The sequence below is a fragment of the Pundamilia nyererei genome, unplaced genomic scaffold (genome assembly GCF_000239375.1).
Source record: "Pundamilia nyererei isolate P.nyererei 1_Seehausen unplaced genomic scaffold, PunNye1.0 scaffold00356, whole genome shotgun sequence".
Lineage (NCBI taxonomy): Eukaryota > Metazoa > Chordata > Actinopteri > Cichliformes > Cichlidae > Pundamilia > Pundamilia nyererei.
The window spans coordinates 36,196-45,955 of record NW_005187757.1 but is presented as its reverse complement, the minus strand read 5'-3'; positions in this window follow the sequence as shown (position 1 = coordinate 45,955).

The following is a 9,760-nucleotide window of genomic DNA, read 5'->3' as shown; positions in this document are numbered from 1 at the left end:
ACAGAGTGAATTATGATGACAGAAGAATAGATTGTAAAAAACAATACTTCGCGTGTAAGATGATGTTAGCAACAATGGCAGCAAAGGGAATTGTTCTCCAGGCTTCTTGAGGGACATTCAAAGCTCTTCTTTGGGTGACGGCTGCCCTTTGTTCTGTACTGTGTCAGGAGGAGCCCACATTTCCCGTCTGGAAATTTGACATACATCAGCCCTTCCTATTTAGGCTTTAGATCATAAATGGATCAACTGAAGGGCCAGATGTGTCACCAGATGCATCTCTAGGTTCTTCATATAAAACTTTTTCAACAAATACCTTTTTGGGAATATGTCTGTGAAGATTGTCAGTCATCCAGGTCATCGTAGTCCAAGGAGCTTGGAAAGAAAAGCGTCTGGACTTCCTTAAATTGCTTGAAGACGTTCCTTCTTCAGTTCTAGGGTCAAATGTGGAGAGTCCCAGATTTAAGCCCTATGGGAGTGTCCCCCCAAGAGGGACATGGACCCCCTACTGATCCTCTATCTAATCACATGAGCCAAGTGTGAAAACAGGTGTAGGCCACAATCAGCCAAGGTTTCTGGTGAACTCATTGTGAAACCTAACCCCACCCTATCATGTGATTTCCTCAGGTCAAAAGTCCCAGGCTGTGAGTGGGCGATAAGGCGTCTGGGAAGGGATCTCAAAACTGGATTAATAGATGGCAGATAGTTGGTGTCGTAAGTCACCGCCTCTGTTCAAGGATGGTCGTTCACAGTGGACATAGATGGCTTCTTTCAAACCATCTGTCCAAAATGTGAACATTGGCGTCCTCGAAAGAGTGACCTTTGTCCTTTAGATGCAGCTGGACCACTTTGGCTTTTTTACATAGATTCAACTATTTACCTATTTTTGTGACAGGATACTAGTAACAAAGTGCCAAAGGCAAAAGTAAAATTGGCTCTTTGCTAAGCTGTGTGTTACTCTATGTGTTGACACAACACTGGTTCATCCCTTGAGACTTTATGAAAGCCCGGAGAACTACTGCTCAAGACCAGTTTAAAAATTACAAAAAAGTGCAAGTAAAATATGAATAAATGAGGGATGGCTGAAGAGTTGTGGACAGTGCTGACAAAAACATTCCTTCATAACGAATAGATGCAAAGCTACAGAGTGAATGCTACGTTCTTCAAGCTTGTTACTTAAAAGAATCAGATGTGGTGATCACATCAGCATCAGCAGTGGTGTAGAATTCAAGCTTCAAATGCACTTCCTCGGTCTCCAGCCTTAACATGAGGTGCAGTAGCATGAACAGTTGTCATGAAACGGACAAAATAAGCACATGTACAGAGATTCCTTTGTTTCTGTAAAGTTTACAAAAAACAAACAAACATAAAAGCATACAGATCCTGTGGTGAGCAGAGGGCTGTCATAAAAAAAGAGATGCAGTCTGATTATTGAAAAGCAACCTTAAAGTAAACCTGGCATTTCATTCTTGTCCCAGAAAACAGTACTTGACATCAGAAACTCTTTACTCAGCTTTTCACTGCAACAAGTGTTTTATTTGTTTTCAGATGAAATCTGCTTAGTGCTAATGGGACTGTAAGATTCTGATGTGCAGTTGGAGCAAAGTGAAACTGAAGAAGAGAGGAATACGAAGACATTAACAACAATGGCAGCAAAGGGAAAGCAAAAGGGTAAAATGTTTTACACAGGTTTGCCGTTGCTCTTAAATACTAAATAAATCAGTACAGTACTATCAACTGAAATACATTAACCTTGCAGTCTTACTGCAAGGTATTGGTTTGTCGATGTCATGTTGTTTTGGTGTGTGCACGGTTAACATGCTCTAGGCTCTCTGCTGAGTTTACAAATGCTTGCCAGTTTATAGGGTACATTAGATGGTTCCACACAATAAACTAAAATCAGCCAAAAGGCTTTCCAGTGAGAGGCACAAAGCTTTCACTGAATGGTGGTTGTAACCTAGCAACACCTCACCACAAAGATTTAAGTCTGCTTTGTGTATACTGTTACGGATGTCAGACACCCCTAACTTGGCAACATGTCAACATTTCTTGTTTCCAAAAAAGATGAATGCATGAACACGGACATCCTGGCAAAGATGTTTCTGGTATTGGGTGTGCAGTGACCTTTTGAACAAATATGTGAATAAAGATATAGTGCTGTACCTGATCCAGATTTCACTTTGCTGCAGTGGAATTAGAACAATGAAAACAGGGTAGAGCGAGAAGGAAAACTGCCACAAAAAAAGTCAGAAATATGCAAAAATAAATTCTGCATTACTTTTATGGCTGAAAGAATTTTAAAGAGGCACAATTTTTTTGCACTTTAGGTGGGTTGTGAAAGGCAAAAATAAAGAGAGATCAAGTCCACATAACGCTCAGTGGGAGTTACACAGTGATGTTTACAGGCTCAATATCAACCCGAGCTGAATGTTTTGACTCCACAAGGGGCTTACTGAGAGAAACTGTTTCATTAACACACCACCACCACTATTTAGTTTACCTTCTCACCTTGACTTTTTCTCTCCTTTGTTGCCCTGTCCATCAATATGTGGGCAATTTCCATGGTGATAAAACTCAGCTGCCAGGGAAAAACCAGGGTTACTGAAATTATTTTATTTCCCACTGCAAGTCTGTGTAAGTCTATCTAACACTGCAATTGAGCTTTATAACATAAACGACAGATTATTCCTGTTTACAACACAAGTGACAGATGAAGCAATACTGAAATTAAATTTCTAATTGCTGCATTTTGTGTAATCTAAATGAGATTAAATGAGATCCATTTTTAATTTGTCATTAGAGGATCGTTCTAAAAGATAAATTAAAATACCCCGTTTTCTGTGTACAAAAATATCGCCACATTTTTCTGCACACAAAAGAGCAAATGTTGTCAGTTTTGCTGTACATACAGAAGAAGACATGAATACTTTATTAGGCTGTGTATCTAATATTATACAGTACACGTTTGGTGTGTGACAGAGAAACTGTTGACAGAAAGCTAGCTCTGCTTTTTCACTATATTTTATATAGTTTTGATGAAACTGAGGCATAGAATTAACAGCTGTGCAAGATTTTTGGTATGCATCACTACACAGAGCCCACCTCATCTTCAACAATGTGTTTGAATTATTTAGAGTGTGATTCTTCACATAAAAAGCTCGCCTCAAAGTCGCCTCAGTGCTCCTCATCACCTCAGTCTTTGGCTGTCTTCTCTTTCTCGACCTCACTGGTGCCTTTGATGTAATCAAACAGCTATTCTGTTCTTCCTCCTCAGCATCTCACCATACAATAAGATACTTTCCTCTCCTGGTTAAAATGCTATTGCACATGACTGTTTAAAATTACTGCACCTTCTCCAACTCGTTTCCGTCCAAAAAATGCAGTGCTTGCCACTTGGGCAAGTGTCAGAAAATGTCAAACTGTGGTGTTTCATTATGTTTGTGTTATTGTTGGCCCTTTAGCTTTGTAGTGGACCAGAGAAATGTCATAATGTACATAAAATGTATGTATATATATATAAGTGAAATAAAGTAAAACAATTAGTGCTATCAATAGAAAAAAATGAACTAATTAATCTCACAATTTTCTGTAATTTATCGTGATTAATCGCATTACTTGATCAATAGCCTGGTTGCAATTACATTTTTTCAACTTTATATTTAAGCTTGTAACTGACATGTATGCAATATAATGAAGTAAATACAGAATAAACACAAAAATGTTAGAGTTCTGCTTAAATTCAAAGAGAATTTGAATAGTTTTCTTCAGTCTTTAGCACAGGTTCTCTTCTGTGAAATGCAACAAAAACCTATATAATAATAGGTAAGTGTACACTAATATACAATATATATATTAGTGTTGTCAAACACTTAAAATGTTTAATCAGATTCATCACAGGATTACAGTGGGTTAATTTTGATCAATCAGAATTATATATAATTCATTTTTATTCTATATTAATCACATTTCATTTTGCGTGAGCAAACAGACTCGAGAAAAAAGGGAAAATATACGCACTTAACACATTTATTGAACATCTTGCACATTCATGTTAACAAAAAACTCTGTAAACATTTATCCACTCTCTCTCTGTCACTCTTGGGGAGGCACTTCAAGTCCTTGAAACGAGGAACCAAAGCTTTGTAAAGCGCGCGTTCTCAATGATATTAATAGTTCTGCAGTTTGTTGCAATCCACTTGGCAATTGTGACAGTCAACATGTCTGAGGTAGACTTACTGAGTCCCAGATGCTCCGTGAGTGGTTTGTCGCAAGCTGGGTGTCGCGTTAGCCAAAGTGCTAGCAGCATCCTGGCTAACGTATGCTTTGTGTCAATGTGATATTTTGAGCTGGAAGTGCTTCAGTGAAAAGAAAATTCCTTCTTGCACAATGTGCATAATACTTGACAATCGACTGTTCTGTCTTGTTATTTTTTAATACTCAAATTTTCCATCGAGAGGCCCAATGTGTGTTCATCATCTTCCATATTGAGTCGATTGGTTCAGCTGCCTGTCACTACCAGATTAACTGCTCATTTGCGCATGTACGAAGGTAACTCTACTTGGACAAACTGCCTGAAATGCGTTGACACAAACATTTCAGGGATTTTCATTCTGCACTCCAGATGCGTTAATAGCATTAACATGAATCGCATTGACCGTGATGGCGTTAACGCGTTAATTTTGACAGCACAAAAAACAATAAAACTGCCTGCTGCAGTTGTTGGAGTCTCATTAACATTCTTAACATTCTTATTAATGTCTTTCACAGAAAAGCCATTTCAACCAGTCATTACTGGGTAAAGTGTTGGCCTTTTGAAAGACTGTATTCAAGTGTATCCCTGTAGTTTCTGTATGTGGTTAATTATGGTTGACTTGACAAAATATTTCCCCAAAGACCTCCAACTCATAGCAGTTTCCCCATAACTTCTGCATGAGGTATCCCTCAGGGTTCAGTGTTAGATCCTCTTTTGTTTATTCTTTTTTTGATTCTCCCCTAGCAACTGTCATCCATCATCATAATCTCCCCTCCCACTGTTACCAAGGAGATATTTTGCTCTAGATTATTATTCCGTCCAACTGAAACTCAATCCACCCTCACGAACTATAGCAAAACTAAAGCACAAATATACACTAGTTGATAAAATGATGTAACACAATATATGCCTCTCTCAACACTGACAATACCAGTCTCTCTCTTCAGTAACCCTCATCCGCTGGGTAGTTAAACAACCTCCTGCTGTCATCCCCCAAACTGCTTTCCTCTCTTATAAAACCATAAGTGATCTCTGCTTGAACTCTAACCCTCACTCTTTTACTTCTGCTGAAACCTTCAACCGATACCTTCATTACGTCCAGACTCCACTATGACATTCTTTATAGTATATGACCTAGTCCTCAATAACTCAATAAATGCTAGTATATCTAGAAATACTGTATGCTGCTTGCCTGCTCACTCATTTCAGCTCCCATGACCTCAGCTGCCCTCAAGAACCTTCACTGGCTCCCTGTCGCACAACACATCCAATTTAAACTCAATCTCATCACCTACAAAGTGCTTCATATGTCAGTCCCTGTTCTACACACATTCTCTGCTACAGCACTCCATTCACTGACAAACCTCTTATCCTGTCAAACACAGGACAAGGGATAACAGGGCTTTCCTCTTTGCTGCCCCCACTCTCAGGTTCTCTTTGTCCACATCAGAAAACCCACGAAATTTCAGAAATCAGTCAGAAATTTCTGTTCTGCTTTTGGAAGTTTATATTGTTATGATATTTTTCCTGAAAAAATGCTTTAAACTATAATGTGTCATGCATTCTAATAGTTTTTACTCAAGAGAGCTATAGAAAAGTAAGGTTCAGAGTAAGTGGTGCAATTTTCAAATTCTTTGATTGTTCAGAGTAATTTTGGGACATCTTGGACTAAGTAATATTAGGATGAACTTTATCGTCCTTGGAATAAAAACATATTCTTTATAACAAAAGAATGAAACACAAAAGTGAGGTGCCAGCATCTTAGTGTAAAGCACTCTCTCGGGTCTTTTGTATAATTACTTTGCGGGTTAATTGTGTGTATCTACTGTCGATTCTGCTGTTACAGGTACACCAGCATAATTCACATGCGTGCCTTCAAGGATGCTTCTGAGTTTTTTTCCAATAAGGACACAAATATTTGTTACTTGTAACGTGTTACTGTAATCCGATTACTTTTTTCAAGTAACGAGTAAAGTAAGGGATTACTATTGCAAAAACGGTAATTAGATTACCGTTACTTTCCCGTAGGAACGCTGCGTTACTGCATTACTAAAACCGAGTGTCACGGCCCAGCAGCACGAGGTAACAGAGATGGACACCCCTTTCCCGGCCACCCCTTTCCCGCTCCGGAAAAAGGGGTGGCTGGTAGCAGAGTGAGGCCTCAAAAGGTGAGAGATCTGTCGCTGACAAGGTGAGGGAGTTGTGTGCATACTCCGCTCACGGCAACAACGATGACCAGGAAGCTGGGTTGGAGGCAGTGACGCAGCGGAGGGTGGCCTCCAATTCCTGGTTGAGGCGTTCCGTCTGACCGTTAGTCTGAGGATGGTGTCCTGAGCTCAAACACGGTTTTGCTCCTAAGGATGTACAGAACGCCCTCCAGACCTGCGACGTAAATTGTGGTCCTCTGTCAGAGATGATCTCCGTGGGTATCCTGTGCAGCCTAAACACATGGTCGACTAGCAGATTAGCAGTTTCAGTGGATGTGGGGAGTTTTTCGAGAGCAATGAAGTGAGCTGCTTTGGAAAACCTGTCGAGCACAGTGAGGATTGTGGTCTTGCCAGAAGAAACTGGTAGACCAGTAACAAAATCCAAAGAAATATGCGACCAGGGATGCCGTGGAATAGAGAGAGGCTACAACAACCCAGCCGGGCGTTGCGTGTTAGATTTGCCCCTAGCGCAAATGCAGCAGGTGGCCACACACTCTTTGACATCTTTATCAATAGACCCCCACCAGAAATACCTTTTGATGAGCACACTTGTCTGCGTGCCCCCTGGATGACAGGAAAATCTCCCCGTGTGGACCCAGTCGATCACTTTGGAGCGGGTTGCTTTCGGGACGGTCTGGAGGCCCCGTGCCTGTACGAAGGTAAGTCAAATTCTTGTGATCAGTCCACACTATGAATGGGTGTTCCGCTCCCTCAAGATAGTGCCGCCACTCCTCTAAGGCTAGCTTCACGGCCAACAGTTCCCTATCCCCCATGTCGTAATTCCTCTCAGCGGGCGATAAATGACGGGGAAAAAAAGCGCACGGGTGGAGTTTGGACGCCGTGCCAGAGCGCTGAGACAACACCGCCCCTACCCTGACGTCAGACGCATCCACCTCAAGTATAAACAGCTTCCTGGGGTCGGGGTGAATTAAAACCGGTGCCGAGGTAAACAGTGCCTTTAACTTGGAAAAAGCTGCTCCTGCTTCCTGGCTCCAAATGAAAGGAAGCTTTGGAGACGTCAGCCGGGTCAGTGGTGCTGCCACTTGGCTATAGTTCCTGACGAAGCGGCGGTAAAAGTTTGCGAAGCCCAAGAAGCGCTGCAGAAGCCTCCGAGACGTTGGAATGGGCCATTGCACGACTGCCGTTATTTTCGCCGGGTCTGGCTTCACCTGCCCCCCCGCGAGGACGTAGCCCAGGAATGAGACGGAAGGAGAGTGGAATTCGCATTTCTCCGCCTTAACGTACAGTTTATTCTCCAGCAACCGTTGCAACACAGCTCGGACATGCGTTTGGTGTTCCTCCAGGTCTTTGGAAAAAATCAGGATGTCGTCGAGAGAAACGAAGACGAAGCAGCCTAGGAAATCTCGCAGTACATCATTCACTAGATTTTGAAAAACCGCCGGGGCGCTTGTGAGACCGAAGGGCATCACTAGATATTCAAAGTGCCCCAAGTGAGTGTTAAAAGTGGTTTTCCACTGGCCCCCCTACTGATTCTGACGAGGTGATATGCGTTTCTGAGGTCTAATTTAGTGAAAATGGAGGCACCGTGAAGCGGCTCGAAGGCGGAACTGATCAGCGGTAAGGGGTATTTGTTTTTTATGGTTATGTCATTAAGCCTCCTGAAATCAATACAGGGACAGAGCGAGCCGTCCTTCTTACCAACAAAGAAAAATCCGGCCCCTACAGGCGAGGAGGAGGGTCTGATGAGGCCCGCTGCCAGAGAATCCTTTATGTACTTCTCCATGGCTGTCTTCTCGGGGCATGTCAGATTGTAAAGGCGGCTTGTGGGTAGGGTGGAGCCCAGTAACAATTCAATGGCACAGTCATATGGTCTGTGCGGGGGTAGTGACTGAGCTTTGTCTTTGTTAAAGACCTCCCTTAGGTCGTGGTATACCAAAGGTACAACAGAAAGGTCTATGTTGGCGCTTTCGTCACGTGCGGGCTCGACAATGGCAGACGGCGGGGCTGAGACGAGACAATTGGCGTGGCAAAATGGGCTCCAACTTATAACTTTCTGCCCTGCCCAGTCCAGATGAGGGTTATGTAGTTTTAGCCAGGTGAAACCAAGGATAATGGGAATGCTGGAGGAGTGGAACGTCAAGAAGGGGAGCCTCTCTCTATGGTTTCCTGAGGTGACTATAGTAATGGGTGCGGTGCGGTGAGTGATGTGAGAGAAAACTTGATTATCTAGTGCTTTAACTGGGATGCTAGACTCCAACTCAAACAGGAGAATATTCAGCTGCTTGGCTAATTTCTTATCAATGAGGCTCTGCTCAGCGCCCGAATCGATTAATGCCCGGGACGTGTGGGTTGCGGACCTGAGCAAGAGCGTAACCGGCAACAAAAAACGGGGCTTAGAATCACTACTGGTACCGCCCACCCGTATCCCCGGACCTACCGGCGGGCGTCTCCTTTTCCCTTCTCTGGACAGGTGGAAATAAAATGCTCTGCGGAACCACAAAACACGAGCGAGAGCGACGTCGCCTCTCCCTCTCTTGCGGGGATAACCGGGAGCGCCCGAGCTGCATGGGTTCCGGTTCCGCTTCAGTCCTCTCCCCAGCGACTGTGGCCGACGGCAGAACCGGAAGCGGTGACGGAGGAATGTAAACCGGGGACGCACGCCGCACTGGCCGACGGGTACTGGAGTTCCTCTCACGCTCCCGCTGTCTGTTGTCAATGCGAAGCGTGAGCGAGGCTAACTCCTCGAATGTCTGGTTCGTCTCGGGACGCTAGCTGGTCCTTCATGTCCTCGTTTAGCGACTGCGAATAGACTCCCTGAAGGGCCTTCTCGGGCCAGCCGACTGCCGCTGCAGCAGTGCGGAAGTCAATCAAGTAATCCGCGATGCTACGGCGACCCTGACGGAGATTTAACAGCCGCCAAACCGCACTGCCCACCGAGATGGGGTGAGCAAAAGTCTTCTTGAACTCGCCAAGAAAAGCATCATAGCTACAAGTCGGCAATGGGTGTACGCTCAGGTATGCCTCGGCCCAATTCAGGGCTCGGTCGCGCAGTTTACCTATTATATAGGAAACTCGAACTGTGTCTGAAACGAAAGAGCGGGGCAAATGCCCAAACGCCAGCTCGCACTGTAAAAGAAAACCGCTACAGCCCCCCGGGTCACCTGCGTATGGCTCTGGCTCCGGGGAAGCTGCGTCGCGAAACAGGTGACCTCACTGGGGCTCGGGATCTGCCACGGGCTGTGGTAAAGGCGCCATCGGAGCGGGCTGAGCTGAGCTACCGGCGGCGGGTTCTGACTCCGCCGAGGGCTGAAGGGACTGAATGTCAGATTGCATTTTAGCCTGC